The 19,326-nt window shown below is 45.1% G+C and overlaps 1 protein-coding gene across 3 annotated transcripts in view; it reads left to right on the top strand.

The window, feature by feature from the left end:
- Positions 1-19,326, top strand: part of LOC127584967 (phospholipid phosphatase 3-like) — an 81,771-nt gene that overhangs the window by 21,868 nt on the left and 40,577 nt on the right. The window lies entirely within an intron of this gene.

Raw genomic sequence — 19,326 nt, 5'->3', positions numbered from 1 at the left:
GGCAGCTCAATCCACATACATACCACCCTTTGTGTAAAACAAAAAGTTGCCCCTCATGTTCCTCTTCAAACTCTCTCCCCTCACCTTCAACCTACGCCCTCTAGTTCTTGGTTCCCCAACTCTGGGGGGGCAAATGACTGAGTGCATTCACCCTATCTATGCCCCTCATGACGTTATACACCTCGATAAGATCAGCTCGCAGTCTCCTACGCTCTAAGGAATGAAGTCCCAGCCTGGCCAACCTCTCCCTATAACTCTGGCCGCATCCTTGTAAATCTTTTCCGCAATCATGAAACCTTCGACAGTTGAATAGGCTGAGCAATGAAATACTTTACAGGACTACACCCAACACAAATAGAAAAGAATCAGAATGGGAAGGGAGTGAAGTCGCAGGAACAAACAACAAATGATTCTTGAAAGTTGCTGTAACTTGTCATGTATGTTGGAAAACATTCCTGCTTGGCTGCTTATCAGTTATCTCAGGACAGGAGATGCCAGCATGCATTCCTCCTGTGCCTTACCTTGTAGACTCCCTGCTGTTAGTTTATCAGGTGAGGGGAATAGTTGAGCATTCCTGGCGCTGCTTCAGGTGTGACATCCATTGCAACTGTTAAACTGATGCAAAAGCAGTGTGAACGATATCATTCCCCGTGCAAAAGGCAACTGCCCACCCAGCTGAGGTATCTGTGACCGGTTTAAGTCAAGTGGGTGGAAGGAAGCTGTTCCCATTCACAGATGGTTGAAAAAGCACGGGCCAATTGATGGGCTGAAGGCAGGGGAGGGACAAAGAATGTGGGGAACATCTTTTTTATGCAGAGAACAGTGATAATTGGAACTTGCCGTCTGTGAGACTGAAATCTTTCAATGGCTTTGTAAAGGAATTAGACAAGCGAGGTGGGAGTAAGTTACTGGGAAAGATTGGGGGGAGTGGGTCTCGCACACAAGATGGATGAGTCTGTTTGGATTACTCTGAGGAGCTGGCATAGACGATGGGCTCCCTGGTGACGTAACAATTCTTTGAAAAGGTGTCAGTTGAAATAGTGAGGGAGGAGGAACGAAGCCCCCCTTGCAGTCTCACCGCATGTTCAAGCTGTTAAGTTATGGCAGTGTTTCTAACCAGTGTGACTGTTCCTTAGCATTTTGAGTGGTTTGCTTTGCAGAGCATTTTGCTGTCTGTGTTTATTGTGGTGTGTGGGATTTTTTGTTGGAAGTGTCTGTCTGCTGCAGCGTGCCTTTTAGCAGCACATTTTTCCCTGCTGTATCCAGAGCAGTGTGTTTATGGTTGTGCGCCTTCTGAGCAGTGGGTTTATTGCTTGCTTATGTTGTGCTACAGCAGAGCACATTCCAGTCTCTCTGGTTACAGATGCTGTGACCCTCTATTGTGGGTGACCCTTCTGGATACTTCATTGGAAGTGAAATATTCACCCATTGCACCATCAATTGTGCAACCATTTATGTTGGTTCCCTGTGGAACAGGCTTGGCAGAGTAAATGGGAACAAGCTGACCTGTTAACATTTAGATTCTGCAGTGTTGTGGGTCTTGATTCTTAAAGAGGGCTCTTCGTCAGTAAGGCTGTTGTCTCCCTGGTTTACCCCTCTCTCTCCTCCTGAGTAGCAAGGGACATCATAGCAGAGCCTGACCGAGTGCTGCCCAGAGTCCATGTGGACCTTCTAGAGGGAGTTAACGCCAGAAAGTAGGATTAGGTCATCAGGCCCGTCAAACTTGCCCTGCCAATCAACGTGACCATTTTGTTTGTTGCTCTAGATGACCCACTGAGTTCCTCCAGCACTTTGCTTGTTGCTTCAGATTCCAGCATCTGCAGTTCCTTGTGTCTCCATTCTTGCTGCTCCACTGCAGTCTCTTCAAGATGTGGCCACCTTGAAGGTCTCCTCCTCTCTTTGACGGGAGTTCTGTGAGACCCTCCCTCACTGCTCCCCCTCGGTGGTTTCTGCCACTCCTTCCCCTCAGCACTCCCTATCTCCCCTCTTCTCTTTCAGTCCAGGAGAAGGGTCTCGACCCAAAACGTCAACTATCCATTTCCCTCCACAGATGCTGCTCGACCTGCTGAGTTCCTCCAGCAGCTTGTTTTTTGCTCCAGTTTCCAACATCTTGTGTCTCCCATCTGACCCACAGCTTGGGTTTCTCTGCGCCAAATCCCCATAGACCTCAAAAATGTATCTACCTCCTAAATTCTTCCATTGATCTAGCCTCTGTAACCTTCTGGGGTAGATCATCACTCTGTGAGAAGAAAAAAAGCATTGAGAGTAGGAGCCCTCACTGACACCCCTCATTACCCAGGCCAGATCCCCAACTCCTGGTTCAGTGGAGAACCCAAACTAGCAACTAACTTTCAAACGAGACACATGTCAAGAGCAAGTTTGCCACAAGGCCCAAGCTATTAGTGTCGCACTAAACTGGGACCACAGAATTCCTTTATATCAGGTGAGAAATTACCTTGCCAATTTACACTTGATGAAGTGACTCTGACAGCCTGTATATCTTAACTTCACCGTTTGTTTATTTACGAGAAATATTTGCACAGAGCCTCGTTTATGAAGAAATCCCATCTTCATGTTCAGGGCTGATATACCTAACCCAATGGCTGTTTGACAAGAAATCAAGGAACTCTACTGAGCTAACACTTGAACAGCCTCAGAGCCCCGTTTCCCAAAGCTTCCCTTGGGGTCTAGATATTAATTGATGCTGTCAGTCCTTTAATGAAGCCTAGCAGAACTAAGGTCTGGCTTAATCAAGCCATAGGCAGCATCCACAGCATTTTGGAGGATAGTTTTAACGTAATTAACTATTTGCCTAAATTGTTAAATCAATTAAGTCACGTCTGAAACAGCTGGTCATACATTTTAAGCATTTGCGCTGTGGTTGACTGCTGCTGATGAGGGTCGTATCTGGTGAACAGTTCGGGGGCCAAATCTAAGGAACTGTAATTACATAGTGTAGTCTTTGTCCTTGTGAAATAATTCTTGGAAATGTCTATGAAGTACACAGTGAAATATCATGGAGTCCTTCCAGAGTTTAACTTCTAAGGCAACGTCATAAGGAGATGTACAGTGGGCAATGTCTTGCAAGGTGGATACGTTGCCGTCCAGCTATTTTCTTCAATTTATCTACAGTCTACCACTTAGAATCATAGTTATACAGCATGGAAAGCAGGCCCTTTGGCCCAACTTGTCCATGCCGACCAAGGTAGCTGTCCAGGCTAGTCGCATTTGCCTGCGTTTGGCTCATATCTCTTTTCTATCCATGCACCTGTCTAAATATCTTTTTAAGCATTGTTATTGTACCTGCCACTGCAGTTTCCTCTGGCAGCTCGTTCCATATACCCACCACCATCTGTGTGGAAAAAGTTACCCCTCAGGTCCCTTTTTAAATCTCTCCCCTCTCACCTTAAATCTGTGTCCTCTGGTTTTAGACTCCCCTACCCTGGGGAAAGACTATGCCCCTCGTGATTTCATACACCTCCATAAGGTCGCCCCTCAGCCTCCTACGCTCCCAAGGACAAAAGTCCCAGCCTCCCATCACAACTCAAGCTCTCCAGTCCTGACAACATCCTCGTGACTTTGTACCCGCAATTGGCTTCAACAGTAGGGGCAATGGACAGTTCTCCCTTCACTGAAAAGGTTGAATTTTGGGCACTCTGAATTGGTAAATTGGTTTATTATTTTTGTGTGTACTGAGTTAGTGTGACACTATTACAGCGCCAGCAATCAGGGTTCGATTCCCGTCACTGTCTGTAAGGAGTTTGTACGTTCTCCCGTGTCTGCGTGGGCTTCCTCTGGGAGCTCCGGTTTCCTCCTACATTCCAAGGACGTACGGTTAGGTTAATTTGGGTTTAAAAAATGGGCGGCGCAGATTCATTGGGCCAGAAGGGCCTGTTACCACACTGTAAATAAAATTTCTTAAAAAAAGCTTGTTTTGCATGCCATCCATACAGATCATTTCATTACAACAGTGCACCAAAGCTCCCAGAACCTACACTTAATGTCCTAGCAGCAAGCATTTTGTGAGATGGCACCAGCATCAAAGGTTTTGCATTCATTTGGCACATTGACCAATATCCCAAGGTGGATTGTGTGCGATCATAATCAGAGAAGGATTGGAAGGGTGGCCACTGGGGTCAGATCAGGAAAATTGGTGGGGTTTAACAAAGGGCAACCGTACAGCTCACTCGGTGATGCTCAATGCCCCCGAGGAGTGCGGATGATGTAGAGTTAAATGGTTGGAAAGTGTTGGGACACTGGGCTGGGATAGGATTTGGAGATGAGATAGGGAGGGAGAGATTTGGAAGGAGAGAATAGTTGTATGATAGCAGAGCACTAGGACTTAACAACAGTGACTGAGCACTCAATAGCAGTACAGGCAGAAACCATTATCCGATAGGTAACCATAGTTTAGAAGTAATGCAGAAGGAATCTTCATGGAATAATTATCTGGATTATACCAGGGAGAAATGCCTGGAGTTGATTGCATTCAATAGTAATTGGTTCTGAGTTATAAAGCAAGAAATGTGTGCATCTTTGCAGTAGAAATGTCAATTTGCTGCAAAGTATAATTTAAAGATAATCCATTAATTTAACAACCATCAGCTTGAGATGTTCGAAACTGCTTTAAAGGCAATGAGATTCCTTTGAAGTAGTTTTACTGTTCAAACAGAGCAACCAGTTTGCATTGCAGTTTGCATTGCAGCTCATATATTTGATTAGGAGGAGAATATTGTTCAGGGCTTAACCCCAAGTTTAACCCCAAGCCCTTCCCCCAGAGGGAAGATGATGCCTGAGTTTGATTCATCTTGAAGACTTTAAGCCACGTAGGATAGCAGTCCCTCTGTTTTCTGTGGTGTTATTCTAGACCTGCTCAAGTCTTTGGAGTGGGGCTTGAATACACAGTCTTCTGATAGAGGTGAGTGTGCTGCTACCTTGCACCTTTTCCATGCTCATTGTCCATGTTACTCTTTGACCCCCATCTCTTGGGGCCTGGCTGTCACATGTTGGCAGCTTCTCAGTGAAGAATCCTCGCTCCTCGGCCTCCAGAGTCATTAGAACATTAAGAAAGATCAGCAGGTGGTCCTCGCAACCTCCTGACGTTGCGGAGCTGTGACCATCAGTGACAGCCCAGTGTTAGATTCTCTTCCCACGTGGCCGTTGGCTGCGGACACAGGTGAAGCTCCCTCGTGGTGTGACTGAACTGTTGGTCACTGGAATCCTATCCCAGCTGCAAGGAGTGGATCTCCATCCCAGTTGGCTCTTAACTGTGGAATCCGACCTAGAATCAGAATCAGGTTTATTATCACTGACTTGGATGACATGTCCCTCCATTCTCTGCACATCCACGTGCCTATCTAAGAGCCTCTTAAACGCTTCTTGTATTCCGCTGGCAGCGGTTAGAACCAGGTTATTGTTGTCAAGCCCAGTTGTGCCCACCAGCAGTAATCCCTAACACTTTATCTGCTCGATAGGAGCTTCTTTCACTGTTCAAGTCCATTCCCAACAGTGGCTGAGATCAAGTGACATCCCTGGTGTGGACACCCTGGGCTCCCTTTATGCATAATGTACAATCATATCATACAGTACCACTGTCCATTCCACCAGCGGAGAGAATTTGTTGATATCCCATTGGTAAAACTCCAATAATCTGGTATCTGATTGTTCAGGGATTGAAAGACTACTGGGCAGCGCAGTGATGCAGCCTGTAGAGCCTCTGCCTCACGGCACAAGAGACCCAGGTTCAATCCTGATCTCCAGCACTCTCTGCGTGGAGTTTGCACCTTCTCCCTGTGGCCACCTGGGTTTCCTCCAGTTTCCTCCCTCGTCCCAAAGACGTGCGGGTCGGTAGGTTAATTGGCCGCTGTAAATTGACCCCATGGTGTAGGTGAGGGGTAGAATATGGAAGCAGTTGGACAAATTGTGGGGAGAATAAGAAGGAATTTGTGTAGGTTTAGTGTGAAGGAGTGCTTGGTCAGCACAGACTTAGTGAGCTGAAGGGCCTTTTTTGTGTGTATGATTTTAAATCACAACAGCCCAGCAGGTTCTGTGTCACACTGTCCTTTTAAACTTACTGGGGACTCATTTCCCACACTCCCTTTAAACTTGCTGGATTCCTTAGGAAATGTATTATATGACAGCTATCGAGTGTGTTGTATCCAATAGTCTAGAAAATCCGTGAGTCTGGTGCAACCAAACGCCCAAGGATGACAGCATATCAGTATTTTACTGCTTAATGACTGATTAAGTGCACTTATGAAAATCTATTCTTGTGAATAATTTGAATTGACTTGCAAGTTCACAGCGTCTTGGGTTTCTACCGTTGATGGTTCTTTGCATATCAGGTTGTTTATTCTTGAGAGACCCTGAATTCTTAGAATGAAAGAGGTTCTCTGAATTCCTAATGCCCTTGTGGCTGAGGTACTGCCTGTGTAGGTTGAAGCTCACAAACCCCAAGGTCCCAGGTTAGATCACTGAACCACTTGTCCAGGATTACAAAGAAGGCTGGCTCTCTATCAAAGAATGGTGCCCCAAGAATTCAGCAGCTCATAGAGAGGATGACAAAACATTTGTTTATTTTTAAATAAAAATGCAAAAGCTAAACTTTGCATGTCAGGCTGAGCTGTTCAAATAGAATCCAGCTGTGGACAGCAGAGTGATGTTTTGTGCTGCAGCACATTGATTAGCCATTAAATTATCATGGTTCTTTGTAAAGCATTCATTCTACCTATGAAATTGCCTTACAATAGGAAAGGTTGGGACTTGTGCTGTGTGCTGACCAGTTCTAATATCATGGCAAAGTCTTGGCTTGTATAAGGCAGTCTGGTTCCTTGGAGCTCACTCCCAGTCAGTGACTATCCTTCCTCTCCTCTCCTCCTCCCCCCCCCCCCCCCCCCCCCATGCTTGTTATTGTCAAAGCTTATTGCCAGTGATTAGAAGAGAAATCTACTGTCTGATGTCCAACCACTGATGTACCTTTTTCTCTTCTCGCTCTGTCTAATATCCTGGAGTGTTCACTGGATCAAAGCACGCAAGGAAGATCAGCAGGCGGTCCTTGCAACCTCCTGCCATTATGGAACTGTGACTGTCAGTGTCAGCCCAGTGTTAGATTCTCTTCCTGCGTGGCCATTGGTTGTGGACACTGGTTGTGGACACGGGTGAAGCTCCCTTACGGTGCGACTGAACTGTTGGTCACTGGAATCCTATCCCAGCTGTAAGGAGTGGATCCCCATCCCAGTTGGATCTGTGGAATCCTAGCATAGAATCAGGTTTATTATCACTGACTTGGATGACGTGAAATGTGCTTTGCAGCAGCAGTACAGTGCAAAGACAAAATTACTATAAATTACAAAAATAAATATGCAACAAAAAGAATAACAAGGTTCGTGGACTGTTCAGAAATCTGCTGGTGGAGGAAAGAATTTGTCTCTGAATCATTGAGTCTTCAGGCTCCTGTACCTCCTTCCTGACCTACTGAGTGTTTCCAGTATTTTGATTTTATTTCAGAATTTAGTATTAGCAATTTTTGAGTAACAAGTAGGAGAGTCTTCCCTCCTCGATTGGTTGTTGCACTTGGAGTACTATAAGGAACTTAATTGTAAAGGACTAGTGCAGTACAGATTAATTCTGTATTTTAGCTAACTTCTTGCAACACCCATTTATTTCACCAAGCAGTCTACACTTCTCTCCAGGACCAATCTTCCCTTTCACCACCCTCTATGTGAAAGGGTTAAAAACTTTGACTTAGTAATTAGTAATTGGTTTATTGTTGTCACATGTACTGAGGTAGAGCAAAGTTTTGTTTGTGCGCCTTCCAGACAGATCATTTCCATACACAAGTACATTGAGGTAGTACAAGGGAAAACACTAACAATGCAGAATATAGTGTTACAGTTACAGAAAGTGCAGTGCAGGCAGACAAAGTTCAAGGATTATGATGAGGTAGATTGAGAAATCAAGAGTTTATCTTTGAGGTTTAAGAGTCTTACAGCGGGATAGAAGCTGTTCTTGAGCCTGGTGGTATGTGTTCAAGCTTTTGTATCTTCTGCCCAATGGAAGGGGTGAAAAGAGAATGACCGAGGTAGGAGAGGTGTTTGATTATGTTGGCTGCTTTCCTGAGGTAGCAGGAAGTGTGGATGGTGTCAATGGAGGAGAGGTTAGTGTTTGTGATAGGCTGGGCTGTGTTCACAACTCTTGAGCAGAAGTCTGAGAGCTCTGGTTGGAGTCTGCAGTGAAAGATGGGGTTCTGTACTCACTCAGACCAGAATTCCTTACCAGGACAAGTGCCAAGGTCCATCATCTTGCAGCAGCAGACCTCCACAGTGTTTTTTTAAAAACATGACTGAGCTCAGTTTGGACTTTGCATCCAACCATGCCTTATGCAAATTACACAAGTTCTCCCTGTGATCTTTTCCAGAAGTCCATAGTTCAGAGAAACAGTTGGCTGGGCCCCAGTAATCTTTTCCTGCACCATACAAAAATTCAACACTTGAAACCTGGTTGCTGATCAAACCAGGTTGGGTTTGTAGGGGACATCCTTTCTGACCAGAACTTCACCTCCCTTCCTGTTGTGCAGGTAAGATCTCTTGGCCACAGGACACTACCTTGGCCAAGTGACCATCCATGCCAAAGCCTAGATCAGGAATGTTAGAGCAAAAATCCAGATCTAGACGACTGCAAGTCCACTTTATCCAGCAGGACTCTTTGAAGTATTTGAGTGGAATCCTTCCTAAATTTACCCTCTGGCAATCCCAGACAGCAGCAGCAACAAAGGTACTTTGCATTTGTATAGTATCTGTGGTTCAGGAGAACAAGGCACTTTATATATCAGGTGACATCAGAGCTGTGGGCAAGGCAGCTAAAATCAGGCCAGGTTGGGCCCTTCCACGTTTGTTTGCCTCAGTAATCCAGAGCACAATGGATTCATTCACCAAGCTTCTTACATTCACACACTGCAGCTGCTGTCAGAGTTACATTTTGTCATTTGCCTGTCAGGCCTGGAACACCAGAGAGCAGTTTGCTGGCTTGGAGGTTTTTTTTGAGTTCCCCCAGGAGTCCTATTCCATCCATCTCACTGCTCTTCTTGAATTCCAGCTCCTTTTCCAGGAAAACTGTGGAGCTGTTCCCAGCAATCAGTTGCTGGCTTATATTTGGGCTTTGCTTTGGCATGGCCTGTAACAGGTGGAGGATTAACTGGCAAGACTGCCTTGCAATTAATGGAAGAGGATTTTGATAGCCTTATGTACTTGTGGATTAAAAGGAAAATGGACAACAAACACATCAGTATTTCCTCAAACTGACCCCATAATAAAGGTATTAAATGATTAATTGTACTGCCCTGCTGGTCTCTCCATATACACTTGTTTGCATATATATATATATATACAAAACATTTCATAGGCTTTGTTTTGCAGCTCTGTTTAGTTCAGTTTCTCTGCAACACCATAAACTGATACCTAAAGACATCAGGCTCCATAGGAGACCTACAGCAGGCCATTTGGCCCAACTGATCTATGCTGGCCAGAATTCCCATCTAAGCTAGTCCCATTTGCCCAAGTTTGGTTCATATCCCTCAACTTTTGCTATTCTGCATTCTATTATTGCTTTCCCCCCCCCCCCCCCCCCCCCCAAGTACTATCTCAGTTTTTAAAGTGATCTGTATGGATGGCTTGCAAAACTAAGTTTTTTTTTAAAAACTATCTTGGTAAATGATGATAATAAACCAATACTTGTCCAAGTCTGTTTTAAATGCTGTTAATGTACCTGCCTCAACCTCTGGCAGGTTGTTCCATATACAGACCACCCTCTGGGTGAAAAAGTTGCCCCTCAGGTTCCTATTAAATCTCTCCCCTTAGACCTATGCCCTCTAGTTCTCGATTCCCCAACCCTGGGAAAAAGACAGTGCAATTTTATACACCTCTGTATATCAAGTTCTGGAGATTCTTGTCTGTTATGCATCCTGTTGGAATTGTGCAATATTCTGTTAACTTTGCTGATAATTCTCCTACATAGCACAGTCAGTTCTGGGCATGTTCAAAATCTTCCTGTCCTCATGATAAATGAGTGAGAAAAACTGCTGAGGAGGAACTCAGGTCAGGCAGAATCAGAGGGAAATGGACAGTCAATGTTTTGAGACATTGACCATCCGTCCCTCCCCCTCCCCACAGATGCTCTCTGACCCACTGAGTTCCTCCAGCAGTTTGTTTTTTTGCTCCAGATTCCAACATCTGCAGTCTCTTGTGTTCACCATAAATGACAATGAATTAGTCAAAGACTGCACGGTCTTTGGGAGACTTCTTGTTCAAACTGCTCTGGTCACACCACATCGGTATTTCATTCACCTGGATACCACCTGGTAAGGGAAGAGTCAGAGGACTGATCTCTCTTTGTGGGAAGGTCTGGAGAGATGCCTACATTTTAGCTTGGAAAGGTGATATCTGATTGACCAATATTAAGATATGATTGGACTGTGATGGAAAAATTGTTAGTTGTTTTATTATTGTCATGTGTACAGTGTCATTGTCATGTCATAGTGAAGCTTGTTTGCATGTCATCTGTCCATACACACTGAGGTAGTACAAAAGGGAAAATAACAATGCAGAATATATCACTACAGTTAGAGAAAGCGCAGGTAGACGAATAAAGTGCAAGGATCATGACGAGGTAGATTGAGAGATCAGGAGTTCATGTCTATCATACAAGTCCATTCAAGAGTCTTACAACAGGACAGAAGGTTTCCTTGTGGTATGTTCTCAAGCTCATCCTTCAAACAGGATCAGCTGCCCAGCAAGTGGGTCAGGACCAAATGCTTCCACTCACTGCACAGGAAGGATTCTTATCATTTCTTTTTGCTTGATTGTTTCTAAACTTTTGAATGCAACTCAAACCCTTTGTTAAAACCACTTGTCTGGCACCAGAGGAAGACACGGGAGAACAAAATGCATTTCCTTCTTCCCCCACCCAACCCCTTTGTGTAACTGGATGGAGCATTTGGACAGGGTGGCATCTGAGAAGATGTTTGCCTTGGTGGGGAGAATCTAGAGCAAGTGGGTACAGCCTCAGGATAAGGGGTCATCTTTAAGACTTTTTCCTCCCAGAATCTCTGGAATATTTTTTGAGATGTGGAGGCCAGGTCAAAGGGTGAGAGGTATTTCTAGACCATTGGGCAGTTGAGGGTCAAGGGAACAGAGTCAAGTACAGTCAAGGATCAGATCATGGTCTGAGTGAATGGCAGAGGGACAGCATGCAAGCAAAGCTTTCCTGTATTTCAGTTTATGTGACAATAATAAACCAGTTACCAATTACCAGTAAGCTTGGGTGATTAATGAAATAAAATCAGAAAAGGCAGGAGACCCTCAGCAAGTTGGGCTGCTGATGTGGAAAGAGAAAGAAAGTTAATGTTTGAGGTGGATGGCTCTTCAACAGAACTGTTTTATGTTGCAGAGAGATGATGATAGCCAAGTGACAAATTCTGTTGGTACCATCTGAACACATAATGGATGGTTGTTAAGAGCTGATCTACGTAGGAGGAAGTGTAAATATCTGGAGGTCAATGAGGGCAGTAGTGAGAAAAAAGATGTTGTAATGTTGAGATGCAGAACACTGGAAATATTCTGCAGGTGAGGTAGCCTCTATGGGGAGAGGAAAAACTGAGTTAATGTTACAGAAGGATGAACTTGCATCAGAACTGCCCATTTCTGACATGAACTGGAAAGGCTGGTTATCTGAAATTGTTGAATTCGTTGTTGAGCTCTGCATAATGTAGCCCACAGAGACAAGATGAGGTGCTGTTCCTCTAGCTTGTGTTGGTTTCTTTGTAACAGTGCTGGAGGTCAAAGGCTGAGAGGTCAGGCATGGAGTGAGACAGAATTAAAATGGGCAATAAGCAGCTCTGGTTGTCTCTACGTTGGAGAAAAATGCAGATTGGGTGAGCAGTTTGCAGGACATGTCCCTTCAGTCTGCAGAGGTGACCGAGCTTCTACTCTAACCAGTGTGTGTCAGGAGTGGACAGTTCTGATGCAAATTCATCCCCCTGTAATGTTAACTAAGTTCTTCTCCCTCCACAGATGCTGCCTGACCCAAGTAGTATTTCCAGTATTCTTTTATCTCAGATTTCCATCTTCTGCAGTGTTTTGCATCTTGCCATTCTAGCACTGATTTTCTTTTAAATGTACAGCCCAGTTATCTCCCTCTGTTTATACCATCTCCAGACAGATCAATAAATCAGTCCCTGTAGCTAGGTGAGCCTTCTCCCCACCCTATCATTTGCTACTCTGGTTGACTCCAACCCTCCCCCTCTGCAACTTAAACACTCGTTTTCTCATGTTTCCAGTTCTGTGACTTGAAACACCAACTGTGTTTCTCTCTCCACAGATGCTGTCTTACCTGCTGAGTATCTTCAGCATTTTCTCTTTTTATTTCAGTTCCAGCATTTGCAGTATTTTTGGCACCTGGTTGGTTGGTGACGTGTCAGGTAAGGGGTCATGGTTGCAGTGGTTAGTGCTGCTGCCTCACAGCTCCAGGGAGGCCAGTTCAATCCTGACCTTGCAGGAGTTGGTGGCAGTGAAGATGCAACCTGTTGCTTTGTCTTTTTGCACTTTTACAAGGAGGGGGATAGAATTTGGGAGCCAGTAACCATGCAGTTCAGTGGCACAGAGAGTAGAGCTGCCACCTCAGAACTGCAGCAACCCAGGTTCAATCCTCACCTCCAATGCTGTCTGCATAGAGTTTGTGTGTTCCCTCTGACCACATGGCTTTCCTCCAGGTGCTCCAGTTTCCTCCCACATCCCAGGCATGTGGATTGGCTGCTGTGAATTACCCTGAGTGGGTGGGTGGGAAGGGTTGGATGGGGAGGGGAGTTGATGGGCATGTGAGAAAGAATGGATTACAAGGCAGGAGGTACAGAAACCTGAAGTCCCACACCACCAGGTTCAGGAACAGCTATTTCCCTTCAACCATTTGGTTCTTGAACCAACTGTACAACTCTAATCACTACCTCAATATAGCAACACTGACCACTTTGCACTACCATGGACTTTTTTTGTTCTAATTGTGTTGTCTTGTATAATTAGTTTTTCCTGTGAATGTTGTAGGGTTGTTAAGGCAGTGTATTACACTGTGTTGGCCTTCATTAGTCAAGAGCTGTGAGGTAATGTTGCAGCTCTATAGAACTCTGATTAGACCACACTTGGTGTATTGTGTTCAGTTCTGGTCACCTCATTATAGGAAGGTTCAGAGGGCACAGAGGAGATTTACCAGGATGTTGCCTGGATTGGAGAGCATGTCCTATGAGGATAGGTTGAGTGAGCTAGGGCTTTTCTCTTTGGAGAGGAGCATGATGAGAGGTGACTTGATAGAGGTATACAAGATAAGAGGCATAGATTGACTGGACAGTCAGACTTCCAGTGACAATGGCTAACGAGGGGGGCATAATTTTTTTTTTAAGGTAATTGGAGGAAGATAAGGGGATGTCAGGGGTAAGTTTTTTTTTCCACAGTGGTGGGCCTGTACTGTGCTGAAGTGTTCTATGTTCTAGGACATACAGTTAATGGCAAATATGCATTGAGCACTAAACTGTTCCCAAAGCCCTGTGGGACTGTGGCAGAGGAAGTGTGAACACCAGCTCACAATGCAGCCGTTATGGGCACTCAAACCAAGCTTTTAATCCCATAATTATCTGTACAACAGAGAGGGACTCATAATACTGCATGGCAAACCAGAGGAAGCATGTGTTTATTCCTTTTAACTGGGTAGATTTCCTCTAAATAAAGGAGACTGTTTATTCAAAAGCAAAAGACCGCAGATGCTGTAAATCTGAACTTAAAACAGGAAATGCTGGATGTGTTCAACAGGTTGGGCAGCGACCAAGGAGAGAGAGAAACTGGGTGAAAGGTTTCAGGTTGATGACTTGCTGTGTTGTTTCCACAGATCTGATGAAACATTATTGATCTGAAACACTCAACCCTATTGCTGCCCCACTGCTGGCTCTCTAGAACTGGGGGCTTAGGTTACCAACTAGCAACCAGCTAACTCACTTACAATACAGCAGGCCATTCTGCCCAACAAATCCATGCTGACTCCCAGCAGAGCATCCACCATCATTCCTGTTCCCATGCAATGTATATTCTCCAATTTGCCCATCAAGTGCCGATTCTATCGCTAACTACCTACACTGAAGGGTAATCTACATTAGCTAATATACCTACCAACATGTGGGAGGAAACCAGAACATCTGGGGAAAGCACTCTGACAGAATGTGCAAACTCCACACAGACAATATTCATATTTCCTGATGGAGGAGACCATTCAGCCCATTGAGTTTGCACTATATTGCAAAAATCATCCACTTATCAGTCAAAATCAAAGTCAAAGTCTAGTTTATTGTCACATGCACAAGTACATACATGCAAAGGTGCAATAAAGAACTTGCAGCAGCATCACAGGGATGTAATGTTAGAACACAGACCACCACAGCACAGGCCCTTTGGCCTACAATGTTATGCTGGCATTTTATCCTGCTCTAAGATCTATCTAACCCTTCTCTCCTACATAGTCCCCCATTTCTCTAGCATTCATGTGTCTAAGAGTCTCTTAAATGTCCCTAATGTATCTGCTCCCACAACCTCTGCTGGCAGTGTGCGCACCATGTATCCACCACTAAAAAAAAAACTTACCCCTGACATCCCCTTATACCTTCCTCCAATCATCTTAATTATATCCCCTCATGTTAGCCATTGTCACCCTGGGAAAAAGTCTGACTGTCCACTCGATCTATGCCTCTTATCTTGTACACCTTTATCAAGTCACCTCTCATCCTCCTCTCCAAAGAGAAAATCCCTAGCTCACTCAACCTATCCTCATAGGACATGCTCTCCAATCCAGACAGCATCCTGGTAAGTCTCCTCTGCAAACTAATGCTTCCACATCCTTCCTATAATGAGGCAAGGAGAACTGAACACAATATGCCAAGTGTGGTCGAACCAGAGTTCTACAGAGCTGCAACATCACCTCACAGCTCGAACTCAATCCCCTGACTAATGAAGGCCAACACACCATATGCCTTCTTAACAACCCTATCAACCTGCATGGCAACCTTGAAGGATCCATGATGTGGACCCCAAGGTCCCTCTACACTGAGAAGAGTCCTGCCATTAACCTCACATTGCGCCTTCAAATGAGATCTCACAAAGTGTATCACTTCGCACTTATGAGTTGAACTCCATTTGCCACTTCTCAGCCCAGCTCTGCATCCTATCAATGTCCTGTTGTAATCTACAGCAAACTTCTACACTATCCACAACACCAACCTTTATCAGCAAACTTACTAACCCACCCTTCCACATCCTCATCCAAGTCATTCATAAAAAAAGTCAGAGTACAGGGTCCCAGACCAGATCCCTGCAGAACACTAGTCACTGACCTCCAGGCAGAATATGCTCCATCTACCACCACCCTTTGCCTTCTATGAGCGGGCCAATTCTGAATCCACGCAGCCAAGTTTCCCTGGATCCCATGCCTCCTGACTTTCTGAAATGAGCCTTCCATGAGGACCCTTATCAAATGCCTTACTAAAATCCATGTACACCACATCCACTGCTCTGCCTCCAATGTGCTTTGCCACATCCTCAATTCTCAGGCTTGAGAGGCACAACCTGTCCCTCACAAAGCTATGCCAACTGTCCCTAATCAGCCTATGCTTCTCCAAATGCCCATAAATTTTATCTCCAAGAATCTTCTCCAGTAACTTGCCCACCACTGAAGAAAGAATCACCGGTCTATAATTCCCAGGGTTACCCCTACTCCCTTTCTTAAACAAAGGGACAAGATTTGCCACCCTCCAATCATCTGGCACTACTGTGGCTAGTGAGAACGCAAAGATCATTGCCAAAGGCACAACAATTCTCTTCCCTTGCTCCCCATAATAACCTTGGCTATATCCCATCTGGCCCCAGTGACTTATCTATCCAAAAGTTCCAGCACATCCTCTTTCCTCACATGTCAGCCTGTCGTACACCATCCTCACAAGCATCAAGGTCTCTCTGGTGAATACTGAGGCAAAGTATTCATTGAAGGACCTCCCTACCTCTTCCAACTCTAGGCATGTTTCCACTTTTATTCCTGACCAGTCTTACCCTCAATCTAGTCATCCTCCTATTCTTCACATACTTGTAGAACACCATGGGGGGGGGGGGGGTTTCCTTGATCCTACTCACCAAGGAATTCTCATGCCCCCTTCTTAAACTCTCTCCTGGCTACCTTGTAACTCTCTGGAGCCCTGTCTGATCCATGCTTTCTAAACATCAGGCAAGCTTCTTTCTTCCTCTTGAAGAAATATTCTACATCTTGTGTCAACCACGGTTCCTTCACTACTGTCCGTACCCTGCCTCAATGGGACAAACCTATCAAGAGCCCCATGCAGATACTTCCTTAAAACAACCTCCACATTTCCACTATGCACTTCTGTTCCCAACTGCACTCCCAAGTTCCTGCCTAATAGCATCATAATTCCCCCTCCCCCAGTTAAATACTTCTCCATATTGTCTGCTCGTATCCCTCTCCAAGGCTATGGTAAAGGTCAAGGAGTTATGGTCACCATCTCCAAAATGCTCTCACACCAAGAGATCTGAAAGCTGATCAGGCTCATTGCCTAGTACCAGGTCCAGTATGGCCTCTCCTCTCGTCAGCCTGTCAACATATTGTGTCAGGAATCCTTGCTGGACACACCTAACTCCACCCCATCTATCCCCTTTACACTAAAGTGGTATAGGTGGTACCTTCCCCAGAAGAGATCCAATGATCAGCAAATCTGAAACCCTGCCCCAATTCCTCAGCCACATATTCATCTGCAAAGTCATCCTATTCTTACCCTCACTGGTGCATGACACAGGCAGCAATCCAGAGATTACTACCCTTGAGGTCCTGCTTTTCAGCTTCCTACTCAGCTCCCTATGTTCCCTCTTCAGGACCTCATCTCTTTTCCTACCCATGTCATTGGTATCAATATGTACCACGACCTCTGGCTGTTCACCCTCCCCCTTCAGAATGCTGTGGACCCGATCAGAGACATCCCTGACCCTGGCACTAGGGAGGCAACATAATATCCAGGAGTCTCTTTCACATCCACAGAATCTCCTGTCTGCCCCCCTTACTATGGAATCCCCTATCACTACCACCCTCCTCTTCTCCCCCCCTCCCTTCTGCACCACACAACCAGGCTCAGTGTCAGAGACCTAGTCACTGCAGCTTTCCCCGGTAGGTCATTTCCCCACCCACCTCCCCTCCCAACAATATACCTGTTATTGAGGGGAACAGCCACAGGGGTAATCCACACTACCTACTTATTCTCAGTCCTTCTCCTGACAGTCACCCAGCTACTTGCCTCCTGCAGCTTAGGAGTGATTGCCTCCCTATAGCTCTTGTCTATGTACTCCTCAGTATCCTGTGGGAGCTGAAGGTCATCCAGTTGCAGCTCCAGTTCCCTAACACAGTCTGTAAGGAGCTGCAGCTGGATGCACCTCATGCAGATGTAGTTATCAGGGAGACTGGATGTCTCCCAGAACTCCCACATCTCACAAGCTGAACACACCACTGACCCTGGAGCCATTCTCACTACTCTGTCCTGGCACTAAAGGGAACACCAAAGCAAAGAAAGAAAGGAACTTACCTAAGACTTACCTTTGCCTCTTCTCACTGAAGCCTCTTGAGCCAAAGCCTCAGCTCCCCCACTCCAACACTGGCCACTCACACAATGGCTGCTCCATTTATACTTGCCTTCCCTTTATTTGCTGCTGTTAATAAGCCAATCAACCGGTAACAATTTGAAAATGTGCCTCGTTTAGACTCTTGCAAAGTGAGACTCACAAGCACAGGCGCAGAGACTCGCCTCTTTTCAAAGGTCCCGCTCCTGTGCTTAAATTATGGACAAATGCAAGCACTCTTTTCTGGATCCAGCAGCTTCTGTCTTTAAAATATTAAATTTCCTTTTAAGACAAACCAAACCTGGGCATTTCTGATCTGAGACGTCAATCAACATTGTTGGTATTAAAACTTTCAACCACTCCTTCAGGCCAGAATCCTTCACCGAAATAATATCTCCCCATCTCTTCACTACCATCTCCTTTGTAAGCACCTTGACTGGCAAGGAACCTCCTTACAAATAGCTGATAATTATTTTCTGGGAGGCAGCTAGTAGATCCGCTGCCTCACAGCTCCAGAGATCCAGGTTCGATCCTGACCTCCGGTGCTGTCTGTGTGGAGTTTGCATGTGCAAAGCGATCAGAGTGGTCGTAATGTTGCTAAACTCTAGTGGTTAGGATTTCGCCAGTTGGTTCAAGAACCAAATGGTTGTAGGGAATATATATTTAACAAGACTTCCAGAAAACACAACAGCAAACAGTCAATGAACTCTGAAATGCCAAGAAATAAAGCAGCAAAGGCAACCTGAAAATGAGTTCCTGTTGGGTCAGGGTTGGTTCTGAGGAGAATTTTAGAGCAGGGAGGCCTTGTTCGGTCATGGGTGGAAGACCTCTAACCCTGTACCTTTTTAAAAATTTTTTTTTTTGAATTTTTATTTCAGTTTGGAACCTGTTAGGAATTTTAGTTTCTGGTTGTATCGTGCCCCATAAACCAGTAGCCAGAAGTAAAACCTCTTCCAGGCTCTTGTAGCTGATGTTCTCCACTCTGTTTCCTCTGGTTGCTGACTCACCAAACTTAGGAAACCAGAATTTCTCCATCGACCTCCTCCAAGTTATGTGGAACACCTCGTTAGTCACCTCTTGTCTCTGAGAAAAGCTTAAGTATAAACGGTGTCACCCAATGTGACGTCAGCATGTGTGGGGCTGGCTGGCCAGAATGGACTTGCTGTGATGTCACTGGTTCGAGACCTTGAGCTGCTTCCAAACTAATCACTTTGTGTGTAAATCATTCCCCATCTGGCTCCAAGACGCTTCTTCGTTGTGGAAGGGAAGTGTCGATGTTTCCCAGCACACCCATACATTAACGTTTCCTGACTTCTGAGTGACCAGAATTGCTGCTTTGAATTTCATCCCAAGGCATGACCTTCGAACATTACAGCTCGTTCTTCCCTGTACCTTTGACACTTTGTTTCTCTCGTTCTTCTCAGTTTTACAAAAATGTATATATCTAGCAAAATTCCCAGAAGAAACTTGCCCAGCAGCAAACACAGTGAATTAACTCTGAACTAGCAAACACAGTGAATTAACTCTGAACTAGCAAACACAGTGAATTAACTCTGAACTAGCAAACACAGTGAATTAACTCTGAACTAGCAAACACAGTGAATTAACTCTGAACTAGCAAACACAGTGA

The sequence above is a fragment of the Pristis pectinata genome, chromosome 31 (assembly GCF_009764475.1).
Source record: "Pristis pectinata isolate sPriPec2 chromosome 31, sPriPec2.1.pri, whole genome shotgun sequence".
Classification (NCBI taxonomy): domain Eukaryota; kingdom Metazoa; phylum Chordata; class Chondrichthyes; order Rhinopristiformes; family Pristidae; genus Pristis; species Pristis pectinata.
This window is presented reverse-complemented; position numbering and strand designations above follow the sequence as displayed.